This window comes from Canis lupus, chromosome 21 (assembly GCF_003254725.2).
Source record: "Canis lupus dingo isolate Sandy chromosome 21, ASM325472v2, whole genome shotgun sequence".
Lineage (NCBI taxonomy): Eukaryota > Metazoa > Chordata > Mammalia > Carnivora > Canidae > Canis > Canis lupus.
This window is the reverse complement of record NC_064263.1, coordinates 18,970,479-18,984,679: the sequence shown is the minus strand read 5'-3', so window position 1 is coordinate 18,984,679 and position 14,201 is coordinate 18,970,479. Positions and strand designations below refer to the sequence as shown.

At 42.3% G+C, this 14,201-nt stretch overlaps 1 protein-coding gene and 1 pseudogene across 1 annotated transcript in view; both read right to left on the bottom strand.

Moving 5' to 3' along the window:
- TENM4 (teneurin transmembrane protein 4) overlaps positions 1-14,201 on the bottom strand; it is a 2,722,049-nt gene that overhangs the window by 1,465,278 nt on the left and 1,242,570 nt on the right. The window lies entirely within an intron of this gene.
- LOC112641939 (alpha-enolase-like) lies at positions 12,944-14,191 on the bottom strand (annotated as a pseudogene).

The window sequence follows — 14,201 nt, the reverse complement described above, 5'->3', positions numbered from 1 at the left end:
GGATGGCCTTAATTTTTCTCGGCCTCCACAGGGGACGTGAGGAGTTCAGAATTTATTTTGAGTGTGAGCCACAGGGGTGTTTTGAGCAGGAAAGTCACATGATCTGAGTTCAGTTGTAAAGATTTGGCCAAGCAGAAACAATGACCAAGAGGCTGTATAGCTGTCTAGGTGAGGGTTGACCAGTAGTTTGGACTAGGGTGGGAGCAGTGGAGACAGGGAGGAGTTTGAAAAATAGAACTTTCTGAGAGTAGGAAGTTTGCACTGGGACGGACAATCAACAAATTTTCTTCCTGGAGTCAAGCTACATGGGAAACCAAATTATAAGCCACTTCTAAGTGTACCATGAAAGACAGATTCCAAACCTCCTGTGACCAGAACACTACTTCCTGAAGATAAACCTGATGAGCCAAGAGATGATCAAGAAAGTGGTTCTGTGGTTGTGGAGTGTGAACGAGGGAGTGAGATGAATCAGAAGCTAGTTAGTACCAGGGAGCATGGTAGGATCCAACATTCTCACAGTAGAGATGGTTTTGCCAAGGGGATCAGAAATACTTGAAGCTCCAAGGCCATAATCCCCCTCTACATTGAAAATCATTTTGCCTTTGAGATCAATGCTCTGACTGGCCCAGAATGTTTGCTACCTAAAATGCTGCTTCAGCTGCACTCCCAGGGTTCACAGTCTTCCATTTTTGCTGGATTTGATTATTATATTATTGTGTGGCTGGGCCTAAAATTTATTCATTACCACCTAGGTGTGCAAAAGAATGTTGCTGTTCCTTTAGGAAAAGGAACTGATCGAAATATTTTACAAGCTTTTATTCCCAGAAGTAGTGGGGTCAAAGGGTGAGATCTTTAGTCACCATTATCCTCTTTAAGATATTGTGGGTTATTTCCACCAAACACATTCTCTTTGGAGAAACTATTTGATCAAATTCAACATTCAACCACTGGCTGTTTCTCTCCTCCAAAGGGTCTCCTGGCCTCCACTCTCTCCTTCGCATGGCATTTTGGTGCAGAGGGAAGGTCACACAACCTCATGGCAGCAATGGGAGGATTTCTAGCTTGGGGGCATGTCCTTACTAGTATCTTCCAGATTTGAATGGGCCCTTCTGCACCTGTTTCTTCTTTAAAGTAAAAATTTTTTAAATGCATTATGTATGTATGTCTTTGTTTTAAGCATGGCATTGGCATCTACTGATGAAATCTATAGTGCTGGATGACAGTCTCTTGTCTTGAGATACTCCATACTGAGTAACTGCCTCATTTTGGCCACTGACCTCTGAGTGTCCATCATTTTCTCCACACCTCTGGTGCTCCTGCCCCAAGTCACTTGGGAACCCCTGGATCTGCACTCTCTGCAGAGTTAGCCCCCTGAAGGCTTCTCCCTCTCCTTTCTGCCATCCTCCCTGGCTACCTAGAGCAGGGAAGAGGAACAGCCTGTCTCTTCTATTCTCCCACGGCTTCTTGGGGGCTGTTTTGCTGTCTTTTCAGCCCAACCTCTTCTAGGTGAGGGCTCTTTGAAGGAGTCAGACAGCTTACCTAAGCTAAAGGACCTTCTAATCTCTCTCCTTTTGGCATCACAAGTAGAACTCAAAGTCCTCTGTCCCTCCTTTTCACTAGCCTTCTCTATCTTTGTGGCCTTGGCCCTCACCTTTCTTCTGATATTAATGGCTGAAGGGATTCACAGAACAAACCTGTTTGCTGATAAAGAAAAACATGAGGAAGTACTCTTTAGATAAGTTCACCTTTAATTAGACCAACCCAGGAGCCAAGATAGTGTCAATTACTTATCTCTGCTCTGACCTTCTATGTGTGGCTGATCTTAGGGTTTCACTCCAGGAGGCAACCCCTTCATAAAAGTTCTTAAGGAATACATGCAGCCCCTTAGGATCCTTAAGAGGTACAAACAGAGCACCATCGGCGTATATACAGGCATATATAAGGAGAAGGAAGGAATAATTAATATTTTAGAAGAATTTATGTGCTAAGAGATTGCTAGGAGATTTACATACAATTTCTAATGAAAACAACAACTAAATGCAATCTCTCCATTACAAATATGAAATCAGAGACTGCCAGAGTTTCAGATCAATATAGTTATCTGTTAATGTATGTCCCACAGGTACTTCAACCCCAAATGCTTATAACCCTTCCATATAGAAGCTCCTCATTCCTCATCTCCATTTTCGTGAACTTTTCCAATATCCAACCAAATTCTAGGGTCTGAAAATTTGTAATCATACTGTACCACTTCCTTTTACTCATTCTTCCATTTAAGCATATGTCAAGTTTTAAAGCTTCTGCCACCTTAATATATTTTCCTTTCTATCCTCTTTATCTGTGTCACTATGCCATCTACTATGTCACTGGCTTTATGAGATATGTATCAACTCTCATTTCAAGAATACAATAGAATCCTAATGGGCCTGTTCCACATCACACTCCACATACCAGAGAGTGGTTTTCTAACACAGAGATTTGATTATATCATGACCTCACTCAAAATTCTTTAGTGACTTTCTATTCCTTCGTTTATAAAGCCCATCCTCCTTAGCATGGCTTGAAAAGCCCCCTGACTTGTTTACTTACAGCCTCACCTCTATGAATCTTGGTGTTTCACATTCTGTACCTTTGTTCCTGCTGTTCCTTTGACCTAAAATATCTGCTACTTCTTCATCTGCTTCTTTCAGTTACCTTACCTGCCAAAACAAATCCTTTCTGATACTCCAGTTAAGATCCACCCATTTTCCTTTGTGTTTCCACAAAACCACATACCATAGGACATTTTCTTCCTTGTGTCTATAGTTATTCAAGTGATATTTGTGTTTGTATCTCTTGTGCCCAGAAAAGTCTCTGGCTTTTAGTTGGGACCTAATAAATTGTCAGTGTCCATGTTGAAAGAGAGACAAAGAAGGAAAGAAAAAGAGCAAAAGTGAAAAAGAAAACAATTAGAGAGTAATGGAATGAAGGAGAAAAAGCATGGGAGAAGAAGGCAGAAATCAGAGGATAAAAGAAAGGAAGTTGGAGAAAGAAGAAAGACTTGCAGACTTCAGGATTATTGGCCAAGATCACTCTGTCCACATACTACTAGATCCCCAAGCATTTATTCTGAGTGTAAGATGAAAGCAAACATTGCCTCTTCAAAGCATGCTTGAGAAGTTATCAAGACGTGGGACATTCCCAGCTCACCTCTCCGGTTTTCCCCGCTAAGGCAAGGCTTACAGGCATCCTCTGCACAGAACATACTGAGAATGCAGCTAAAGTAAATGTGTTTTCTTCTACGACTGTTATTTTCAAGACAGATGAGTCTAAATGCCTGCTATCCACATCCAAGACCAGTTATCAGCTCCAGAAGCTTCCAGAAGGGATGCCTGACCTCTGGATTGTGATATGGGTGCTTGGCATACACTCATAGAGAAGCTCCCTACCTGACCCACAGATTCATGGACCAGGATTTGCAAGTAAAGTAATTTAGAAGTCAGAAGCCAGCGGACATGGATGTGAACAGGAGCTTCTTCTTTTTCCTCTTCTCCTTCTCCTTCTCCTTCTCCTTCTCCTTCTCCTTCTCCTTCTTCTTCTTCTTCTTCTTCTTCTTCTTCTTCTTCTTCTTCTTCTTCTTCTTCTGTTAAATATTTTGTTTATTTTTAAAAAGATTTTATTTAATTATTCATGAGAGAGAGAGAGGCACAGACACAGACAGTGGGAGGAGCAGGTTCCATGCAAGGAGCCCAATGTGGGACTTGATCCTGGAACCCTAGGATCACACCCTGAGCCAAAGGCAGATGCTCTACCACTAAGCCAACCAGGCATCCCTTATTTGTTTATTTTCAGAAAGAGACAGAACACTTGTAAGCAAGAGGGAAGAGGAAGAAAGAGAGGGAGAGGGAGAGGGAATCTTAAGTAGGCTCCACGTTCAGTACAGAGCCTAACAGGGAGCTTGACCTCATGACCTTGAGATCATGACCTGAGCCAAAATCAAGAGTCAGATACTTAACCTACTGAACCACCCAGATGCCTCAGACTTAACATGAGCTTCTGAAATCAGAGGCTATGGTAGGTATGTGACTAGAAGGAAAATGAAATATGCATACAAAGAAAGATGAAGCTTATTTATTTAATTCATGGAAATAAAGTGTATATATTTATATATACATATATACACATATACATATGTGCATAATACACATATATATACACGTATACATATGTATATATGGTATACATGAATCAAAGGTTGGGTTGAGAATGACAGAACAACAAAAAGGCAGAGAAACATAAAAAGCTTAATTTATTTCTGGGTTGTCTTGTTAGTTTCTCAGTCAGTTCTCCATTGACTTGATTTTAATTAAGCTTTTCTTAAGCTTAAGAGTTCTGGGAAGGTAAGTGAGTGCAGTGCCAGGTGGGAATATGCTAAGAAGTCCCAGATCTAATTTTTAAAATTCTTCCTTATAGCAAACATCCATTACACAGATTCTGTTGACAAATGACCTGGATGCGGCTGAGGAGTATTGGTTGTTCACTTGTGTTTGGTGTTGACAGAGAGTCTATGCGACCAGGAATGCTAACTTGTCACCTGGCCCCTGGGCTGGAGAAGCAGAATGATGTAAGAGAGAGAGAGGTCAGGATCAGGTGTTGGTAGTTGTCAGGCTAACCACTAACAGCCTGTGTGACCTTGAAGATGCCTGTGCACTTTTCTGAATTTCACTTCTATCAGGTGTCAGGTAAACAAAGGAGACCGTGTTACAGACAAATAGCCCCTCTGGAATTAAAAATCTTTAGATTTTTATTTAAAGTAGACAAAATGTTTTTATAATTCTCTTTAAACAAAGCAAAATAAAAGTAATATTTGTTGTTCCTCCAGTCTGGTGTATCATTCCACCCTTATTTATCTGGCTAATCTCTACTCATCTCTCAAGAATCACCTTAGAGATCTGCTTTTTCAGAAAGCATTTATTGACTACTTCATGTTTCCCTGGTTAGTTCCATCTTTGTGCTCACGATCCTCTTTTTTAAGTCTTATCCTAGACTGTTAATTAATTGAGGTCAGGGAGTATGTCTTTTGTTACTTTGGTAACTCTGATACATTGTATAGAATCATCTACATAGTAGATAGATAATAAATGTGTGTAAATAACTGATTGTAGGAATAAATGAATGATAGATAGGTACAATAAGGAATAGAAATAGAAAATGTCTAACATTTTTATAATATTTTAAGTTTTACACATTGTGAATTTTTTTTTTTGGGGGGGAGGGTTGTTTATTTCTTTTCTTGGCCCCTTTTACAGATAAGAACATGGAGGATTGAAGACACTGTAAGTCACTCAAGATGATAGATCATATCCCAGATTACTGGCAAAGCCTTCTGCGAACTCTGGTCATCTAGAGCAGGATCTGTTCTCTTTCTTAACACCAGGCCATTCACAGTAGTTCTCAGCTTACTAGGCTTAACAAGAATGTATACAGTACATTATCTCAAAGCAGAATGGCATCTGTCTCACAAGGTGGAGGGGCAAAGGATGTGCTGGACAAGCTTCTAATCTGGCTGTAGAAAACTGGGAAGATCAGAGTCTATGGGGGACAATGAGGTCAAATGCCTGAATACTTTAGCAAGCCCAAAAGCCAGGGATGTGAAGGCTGCCACTAGGGAACACATGGCTAAATGCCTAATTTATAGTGTGGACATGAGTGCCTTCCCTTTTAACAAATGCTTCCAAAGATAGCAGGGGCATGCATGTAGAGGGCATTTGCAATGATCTGTAAGATAAGAGCCTGGCAACGTAGATCTTATAAAAAAATAAAAAAGGTACTTTTGCTCCCCCTTAAGAATGAAGTTCTAGGAAAGAGAATCAAGGTAAGAAATTATTTCAATCAAAATAGAAAAATCAAATATTGATCTGATATTACATGTGAAGTAATTATATTTATTACAAAAAAATTTTTTTTATACTATTGACCCATCTGTGAGTTGGGAAGCACTGGATTATCTAATCATTCACTCAATCAGTCATTCATGCTGTTATTATTTCGACCCACATTATTGAACATCTATTATGTACAGTCTTGGCAACGACTGACGATTTCTCCATGCATGAGACAGACTCTCTTCTAGAGGACAGGCCAGCAAAACCATGATTTAATGAGCATATATGGATATTCTCTGCTATGCTAAGCATTTCATGAACATTTCATTTTCAAAAATCACAATGACCTTGTGAGGCAAGTTTTGTTACACAATTTTTAGAGATGGGGAAAATGGGACCTAGCTTAAGGGAGCTGCCTAACTAACAGTTGATAAATGGCAGAGTCAGGCTGGGAATCCAGGTCCTTTAGACAGTGAGCCTTTATGCCAAACCATGAGCTATATGCCGAGCATACAGATTACGATTCATTGATCTGATTAAGGTTCTGCTTTTTTAGCAAACTACCAGCTGCTTTCTATGCTTCTGATCTATGGACCACACTCTGAGCAGCCCCAGGATAGAGGATGTGCTTGTCCAATCAGAGCCCATTTCCCTCTGTTCCTTCCTGAGCAGAACCTCATTTTCACTCATGGCTCCTCTTTGCCCACTACAGCCCATGTGACTCAGGACAATCTGACTCTGTCTCCAGCTCCAGACTGTATCTTGATCACTCTCCTGTTCGGTCCAATATGGTGCCCTCTAGCTATTTAAATTAATTAAAATTAATTAAAATAAAACCTTTATTTTCTCAATTGTGCCTGTAGGCTTCCAGTACCTAAGAGCCACATGTGGCCAGTGGCTGCTATGCTGGCCAGTGAAGAATAGAGTGTTTTCTCATTGCAAAAAGTCCTATCAGCCATTACTGAAAGTCTAAATCAATTATGGTAATTCTCTTTTCGTTTTTTAATATTTATTTATTTGAGAGAGAGAAAGACAGAGAACAGGGGGAAGGGCAGAAGGAGAGGGAGAGAATCCTCCAGTAGACTTCCCACTGAGCTCAAAGTCCTATGGCAGGCTGGATCCAGGATCCTGAGATCATGACCTGAGCTGAAATCAAGAGTCGGATGGTTAACTGACTGAGATACCCACGTGCTCCAGTCATGAAAATTCTACGCCCATTTTTTCAGAATTCTCTTTCAGGAGCATGACATTTTTGTAGCAACTGCTATTGGTCTGCATGCACAGTTCAGCTAAACTGACCCAATCTGATTGAAAGACAGGACAATAATCCTTATTTAGGGGAGAGATTTCCTTTTTCTTTCTGTGTAGGCTAAATTAAACAAGGAAATGTATGTATCTAGTTTCTGTTGGCAATCTCGGTGGTCTTCAATGAAAGGAGGTCAAAGCGGGAGCCCTGATTGATGGGTCTTCACTAGGAGCTTTCCTCAGGTTCTGCTTCTGCTTGCATGAGATAATAAACTTCCTTGTGATTTAAAGCATTTTGAGCCTAGTTTCTTTTACTTAAAGCTAAAAGATAATTGAAAGACATCTGTAGTCTAATTTTTTCCAAGTAAGATAAAGTAAGACAAAAAAGGTACAATTATTGCATTCAAGTACTATCAAGTTTCCTGTGGAAGATTCCTCATGCAGAAAAATACCTGTAACCAGAGGTTCTCAAAGACAGGAGAGAACCATGGTGCCATGGGTGTTTGGAGTAGTAAAAATCTCTTTTCTGCTTTTCTGTGAGTAAAAATCTAGGAAGGCTTCCTAGAGGAAGTGATATTTCAGCAGGATGTTGGAACAGGTAGCTTCTGAGACAATGACAGGAATAAAGGCATTTCAGAAGAGGAAATGGCATATGAAATGGTGAAGAGGTGGGAAAGGCCAGGGATTTCTATGAAAATGGTAAAGTCCTAGCCACTGTGCTTGACATTAGAGCATATATTAAACTAAAATAGAATCAGGCTGCCTTTCTGATTAATGCATGAATATCCATGGATAAGCCTCCTAAACATTTGTTTAGTGTTTCACCCTGTTCAAAATATGGTGAGAAGTATGTTTTTGTCTGCAATACTGCAGAGAAACCAGGCCTAATGTGGTCAGGGTCACAAACTAATACATGATGAGTTAAACATAAACCCACACATCTCCTGGCTTCTGACCCTACTGCTCTGGGGCCTCAAAAAGTGCTGCGGTCTGAAGGTGATCTTCCTTCTCCATTAACCAGGGGCAATCTTGTTCAGTATTCATTTTTAAAAGTATCCCAGTGTGGGTGACTAATTATTTGCTTGCCCAACTACCTCTGCAGACATTACTTTTGTGAATTTCTCCTAAGTTTTAGAAGGAGTGATGGAGAAGTCAGACTGGCCTACAGACATAGACCCCAAACTACAGGAAACATTTCCCAGCCACTTCCCCTTAAGTCCATGGGCCAGGAAAATGTTTTCACATCAGGCCATGAAAATGGTTTTTTTGGTGTAGCTAATGGTTCATTTCAATGGTAAGTTTTCAGAGGAAGGGATTAACCTGATTTGAACTCTACAGCTTCTTTCAAGTTGTTTAGAAAAAACAAAAACAAAAACGTGTTTGCATGTATGTGTGTATGTGTGTATGTGTGTATGTGTGTGTGTGTGTGTGTGGTCTGTAGACAGAGAGAGAGAGACAGAGAGAGAGAAATAGAGATGTTTATTTTTTTATTATTTTTTTGTATATTTTCTTATTGGAGTTCGATTTTCCAACATATAGTATAACACCCAGTGCTCATCCCGTCAAGTGCCCCCCTCAGTGCCTGTTACCGAGTCACCACACTCCCCGACCCACCTCCCTTTCCACTACTCCTTGTTCATTTCCCAGAGTTAGGAGTCAAGCGAGATGTTTAAAGCCAGTATGTCAAGATATTCATGATTGGTGAAAGGTTAAAAAAAAAAAAAAAAAGCACAAGGTAAACAAAAGAAAGGTACTATTTCTTTTTCAATTTTGTTGTTAATATGAATACTTTCAAAATGAAAACCAAAAATAAATAACTGAAACTGTAACGTGGATAGAATTGCTTGGAGTTGGCCCATGAAGTCAGCCATGGGCCACCCATTCTAAGGTGGGCAATTAAAAGTTAAGGAGACTGCTCTTGATACAGACTGGTAGGCCGGCCTGCAAATCTCATCTGTAAAGTGTCTGACCCAAAAGAGCTGCACAAGTAATGCTACTTTCTTGCAAGGGTATGCTCCCTTTGATACCTGCCGGCCACTAAAGCCTATACACTGTCATCTCCACTTTGCAGGCTTGAATCCAATTCAGTTTCTTAACCTGCTGCACCTAACATATAACATTGAAACTCATTTTGTCTGACTCCAAAGCCCATTGTATACCACTAGATTAAGGCTTTGTGATAAGAACACACTGGCTAGAATTATATCTAAGCATGGGTAACTACTTGAGGTGGGGGTGGGGAAGCTAAGTGGTAGACATAGAATACAGATACTGGTATTTGAGAAGTCTAGAAGGAGATTTAGGTTTGCTGTGCTTTGAGTGCTCAAATCTCAAAACTGGGGTCCCCGACTCTTTACCCAGTTGTAAGAGATGGAATCTGGGGTATGAGTCAGGGAGCAACAGAAGACACCCACATAGGTCAGGAGCCCCAAATGAGTTCATTTTTGTTCACAAGAAGGAAGATTGCTGAACCTTCTTTTGGCTGAGAATGTATGAGAAGCAAGAGGGTTCAGGACCATCATGGACCCAAGCAGAGGAATATGGTGGAGTAGGAGGAGGAAGACTGACTGATACTAGCTGTGTGGAATACAGGAACCATCCTCAATGAGGCAGTGGGCCTTATTAGCAAAGAACATTTGGGCTGAGATTCTCCAGTCCTCTCCATCTTACTCCATTATGAGAGAATAGAAGCACGGAGTGATACAGAGCAGGGAACAGCCAACTTATCTAAATGTTAATGATAATAATTACTGGCCTGGAGAAAATCTCTTAGTTTAACTGAAATATTTCATAAACATCACTGGGAGGATTTGTGTGGGGTTAGCTGTTCTCCCAGCAACAAGCAGCCTTTCTCAGGGCTAACACAACCTCCCCAAGGAAAATTAACACTCCGAGGGCTGACAGGGGAGTGTACATGGGACTCTTTGAACATACTGCCAAAAGAGGGAAGAAAGAATGTAGTAGGTGAAGGTCATGGCGGCAGAGGCTGAAACCCTGGAGGCTGAGTGACTACGTGTAGTACGATTAACTCAGACTACATTCTTGACTTTCATCAGCCAGTCTCCCATTTACAACACAAGGCTCCCTCAGCCAACAAACCATCAACTTATTTGGGATGCTTTTACTGAGAGGGAAAAGGTCAGAATGCAGAGAAGAAGAAAGTATGGGGACTGTGGGGGAGAAGGTAGATGTATAGCTGGCCAGCCTGGGACTAAGAAAGTACCATGGATCATGGGATCTGGTGAGAGTCAAGATTTGGTAGGAGATCTTTACAACAAAGATGCCCAAAATACAAGATCTGATGCAGTAGTAGCAGCAGCAGTAGTAGCAGCAGCAGCAGCAGCAGCAGCAGCAGCAGCATCATTTGCAAACTTGTTAGAAAGGCATGATCTCAGGTCATAGACCAAGACCTGAATCAGAAACTGAGATGGGGTCCAACCACCTATATTTGTTTTTTAAGATTTTATTTATTTATTTGAGTGAGAGCGAGAGAGAGCACAGGGAAGAGGGAGAGGGAGAAAGCAGGGACCCTGGGATCATGACCTGAGCCAAAGGCAGACCCTTCACCAACTAAGCCACTCAGGCACTCCACCCATCTGTATTTTTATGGGCCTTCCGGGTGATTCTGACATCCTGATGTAAGAGAACCATGGGTTACACTCAGTTTCTCCTAAGTTCCTACAAGGGGCCAGGGATGGTGTCAGATACAGGTTCAGAGAGATCAAAAGATGACACAGGGACTAATAAAAAGTGGATCTTGGTCACCATGAGCTGGCGGAAATAAGCCAAACAAATGAGAAAGGATGAGACAAGCGTAACACAAATAAGCGCTGAGTGAAGGCAACATGCATGCAGAAGGGCAGAAGGGCAAGTTTAAGAAGTTCTTCTCAAAGACCTGGGGGGAGATTTGAAACTAGATCAATAGAGCAGAGTTATAAAATGTGGCATTTAATACTATAAAGACTTCTCTTCTGTATGCATTTTCTTCTTTCTTTCTAACAAAAAAAAACCTGCCCTTTTGCATTTTTGTTGTTGTTGTTGTTGTTGTTGTTAGCAATGTATCACAGGGAAAGACTAGATTTCATTTCCTAGTCACCTTATATCTAGAGACGGTCAATGAGACACAAAGGTGAACTGTTAGGTAGTTCACTGGGGAATCCTTGAATGGATACAGTTACAGAGTATGTAGATTATTACATTTGTGTCTCTCTTTCCTCTACTTTCTGCCTGACATGTATGTGATGACTAGAACTCCACCAACCACTCTGTGTCCTTGAGGATAAAAGTCTCTTGCTAAGAACTATGGATAGAAAGATAGAAAAAGTGGCATACCTGCTAAATTTGTGAGGTCAAAAACACTCTCTAGCCTATTCATCATCTGGACTTTTTTTTTTTTTTAAACGTGAGACAATAAATTTGCACATTTTTAAGCCACTGTAATTGGGCCTCCATTACTACCAGTTAAAGACAATCCCTAACTCATAAGGTCAGGAAGATCATTCTAGACCGAGAGAACCGTGGAAGCAAATGTATGCTGTGAATGTGCATGGCATACTTGGAGAACAAGCTCAGGACAGCAGGACAGTGAGATGTGGAGAGCAATGCAGAAGGAGGTAAGGCAGGGCCAGCCTTCTGGGGCCGGCCAGAGGAGCAAACAGGAGGAATTTTCTTAGAAAGATGGAAGGTTCTTAGTATTCTAGTGTGTCTTTTTCTATAGAGACCTTTAACTCAGGGGGCCTCAAGATGACCCTCTCCTTGCTAGCATCTCATTCGTTCACCCATTCCACAAGTCAGAACACGAGACACAATTTCACACCGTGTCCCAAAGCCCATAAGTGACCAGATCTCAACAAATCATCTCTTAAAACTTGCCCATATGCCCCTTTACCCACTTCTGTCACCAGGACCCAAATCCCACTTCAATTCTCCAGTTAAAGTGCTGACAGCTTCTCTGTCATCTCCTTGTTGCCAAAATGAAGGCTTCCTCTCCATGCCCCTCACTGTAGCTGGAGTGACATCTAAAAAGGCAAAATTGATGCCAGCATGGCATAAAGCCTTGTTTGTACCTTTTCATTCCAAACAGTCCCCTGAGTGTTCTACAGGATTCAAATGGATGTTCAGGGGTGAAGAAAGAAATATTTGTGTGTTTTAGCGATTTTTGGAAAATGCTGGAATTGAAGTAAATTAAACAGCTTTACTTTTTAGCAGATTTAATATGCTGATGTGCAACATGTCCCAGGACAAAGGCTTTTTCACAGTTACATGTCTTTGGCTCATGTCCTAAGGAGCACCTTGTGAGAACTGGGGATTGTAGTCCAACATCATGAAGGCCAGGCTCCATAGCCTCGGAGGCCTCTATAGTCTTGCCTCTGCTGGCACTGCCAAGCTCCTCCCAAGCCCCTACTAGGATCCTCAGCATACCGCAAAGCAAACTCACACTTGTCCTTTGATTCTGCTGTTCCTCTGCTTGAAATGTCCATCCTTCATCTTCATATGTTGAAACTCTTCCCTTGAAAGAACGAACCCAAAAATCATTTCCTGTAACAAAAATGTCCTAGATCCATACCTCACAGTTTCAAGCAGAAAATTGTAGCTTCCTCTTTTACACTTAAATATTATGTGTATCTTTACTAGACAATTGCTATATTTTTATTTTTTTTTCCTGTGGGTCACTGAGGCCTTTTTATTCTGCACATAAAACCACTGGGGATCTTGCCTGTGGACACCTTGAGATTATTATGTAGACAGACCTGGCTCCAGACCTGGCTTGTTGGAAGTGAGGTGAGAAAGCAATGATTTGGACCAATCACATGTTTACAGAGCTAGGGTTCCCAGAAGGGTTCCAGATGGTCAAGTCTGGCTTCTGTAGCAATTCTAAGGAAGCTTTGAGAACATCATGGGTTGGGGAGAGGGCAGCTAACTAGCACAGGGCCCTGCCACTTTGGGCTGGGGGCCTCGAGCTGCCCAGGAGAGCAGAGGTCTAACAGCCGACTCAGGACCACAGGGTAGGCCACCTGGACCTTACTTGGCAGGGGGTTTCTGAAGCTTCTGCCGGCGAACTTGGCCTTGCTACCCAGTTCCTCTTCAATTCTGAGGATCTGGTTGTCCTTGGCCAAGCGCTCGGATCTGCATGGTGCACCCGTCTTGATCTGCCCAGTGCAGAGTCCCACCACCAGGTCGGCGATGAAGGTATCTTCGATCTCCCTGGAGCAATGCGACACCATGACGCCCCACCCATTGGACTGGGCCAGCTTGCACGCCTCAAGAGACTCGGTCACAGAGCCAATCTGGTTCACTTTAAGCAGGAGGCAGTTGCACGATTTCTCGCCCACAGCCTCAGAAATCCGCTTCAGGTTGGTCACGGTGAGATCGTCCCCCACCACCTGGATTCCAGCGCTGGCAGTGAACTTCCCAGACATCCTGGTCAAAGGGGTCTTCGATAGACACCAGTGGGTAGCCCCTGATGAAGGACTTGTAGAGGTCAACCAGCCGGTCAGGAGTGATGTACCTTCTGGGGTCATCAGGGGACTTGAAGTCCAGGTCATACTTCCCAGACCTGAACAACTCGGAAGCAGCTACATCCATGCGGTGACCACCTTATCGGTGTAGCCGGCCTTCCCGATGGCATTCTTCAGCAGTTCCAGAGCTTCTTTGTTCTCCAGGATATTAGGAGCAAATCCGCCTTCATCGCCCACATTGGTGGCATCTTTTCCATATTTCTCCTTGATGACATTCTTCAGGTTGTGATAAACCGATGTGCATGTCCTCCTTGAAGTTAGCTGCACCAACGGGAAGGATCATGAACTCCTGCACGGCCAGCTTGTTGCCAGCATGGGAACCACCGTTGATGACATTGAAAGCCGGAACTGGCAGGATAACTTCAGAATTGCCAGCCAAGTCAGCAATGTGGTGGTACGGGGGCACCCCCTTCTCGACAGCCCCTGCCTTGCAGACAGCCAGGGACACTCCCAGAATAGCGTTTGCACCAAATTTAGATTTATTCTCTGTCCCGTCCATCTCGATCATCAGTTTGTCAATCTTTTCCTGCTCCACAACGTTCACTTCTTGCTAGTCAGGGCAGGTGCAAGAGTT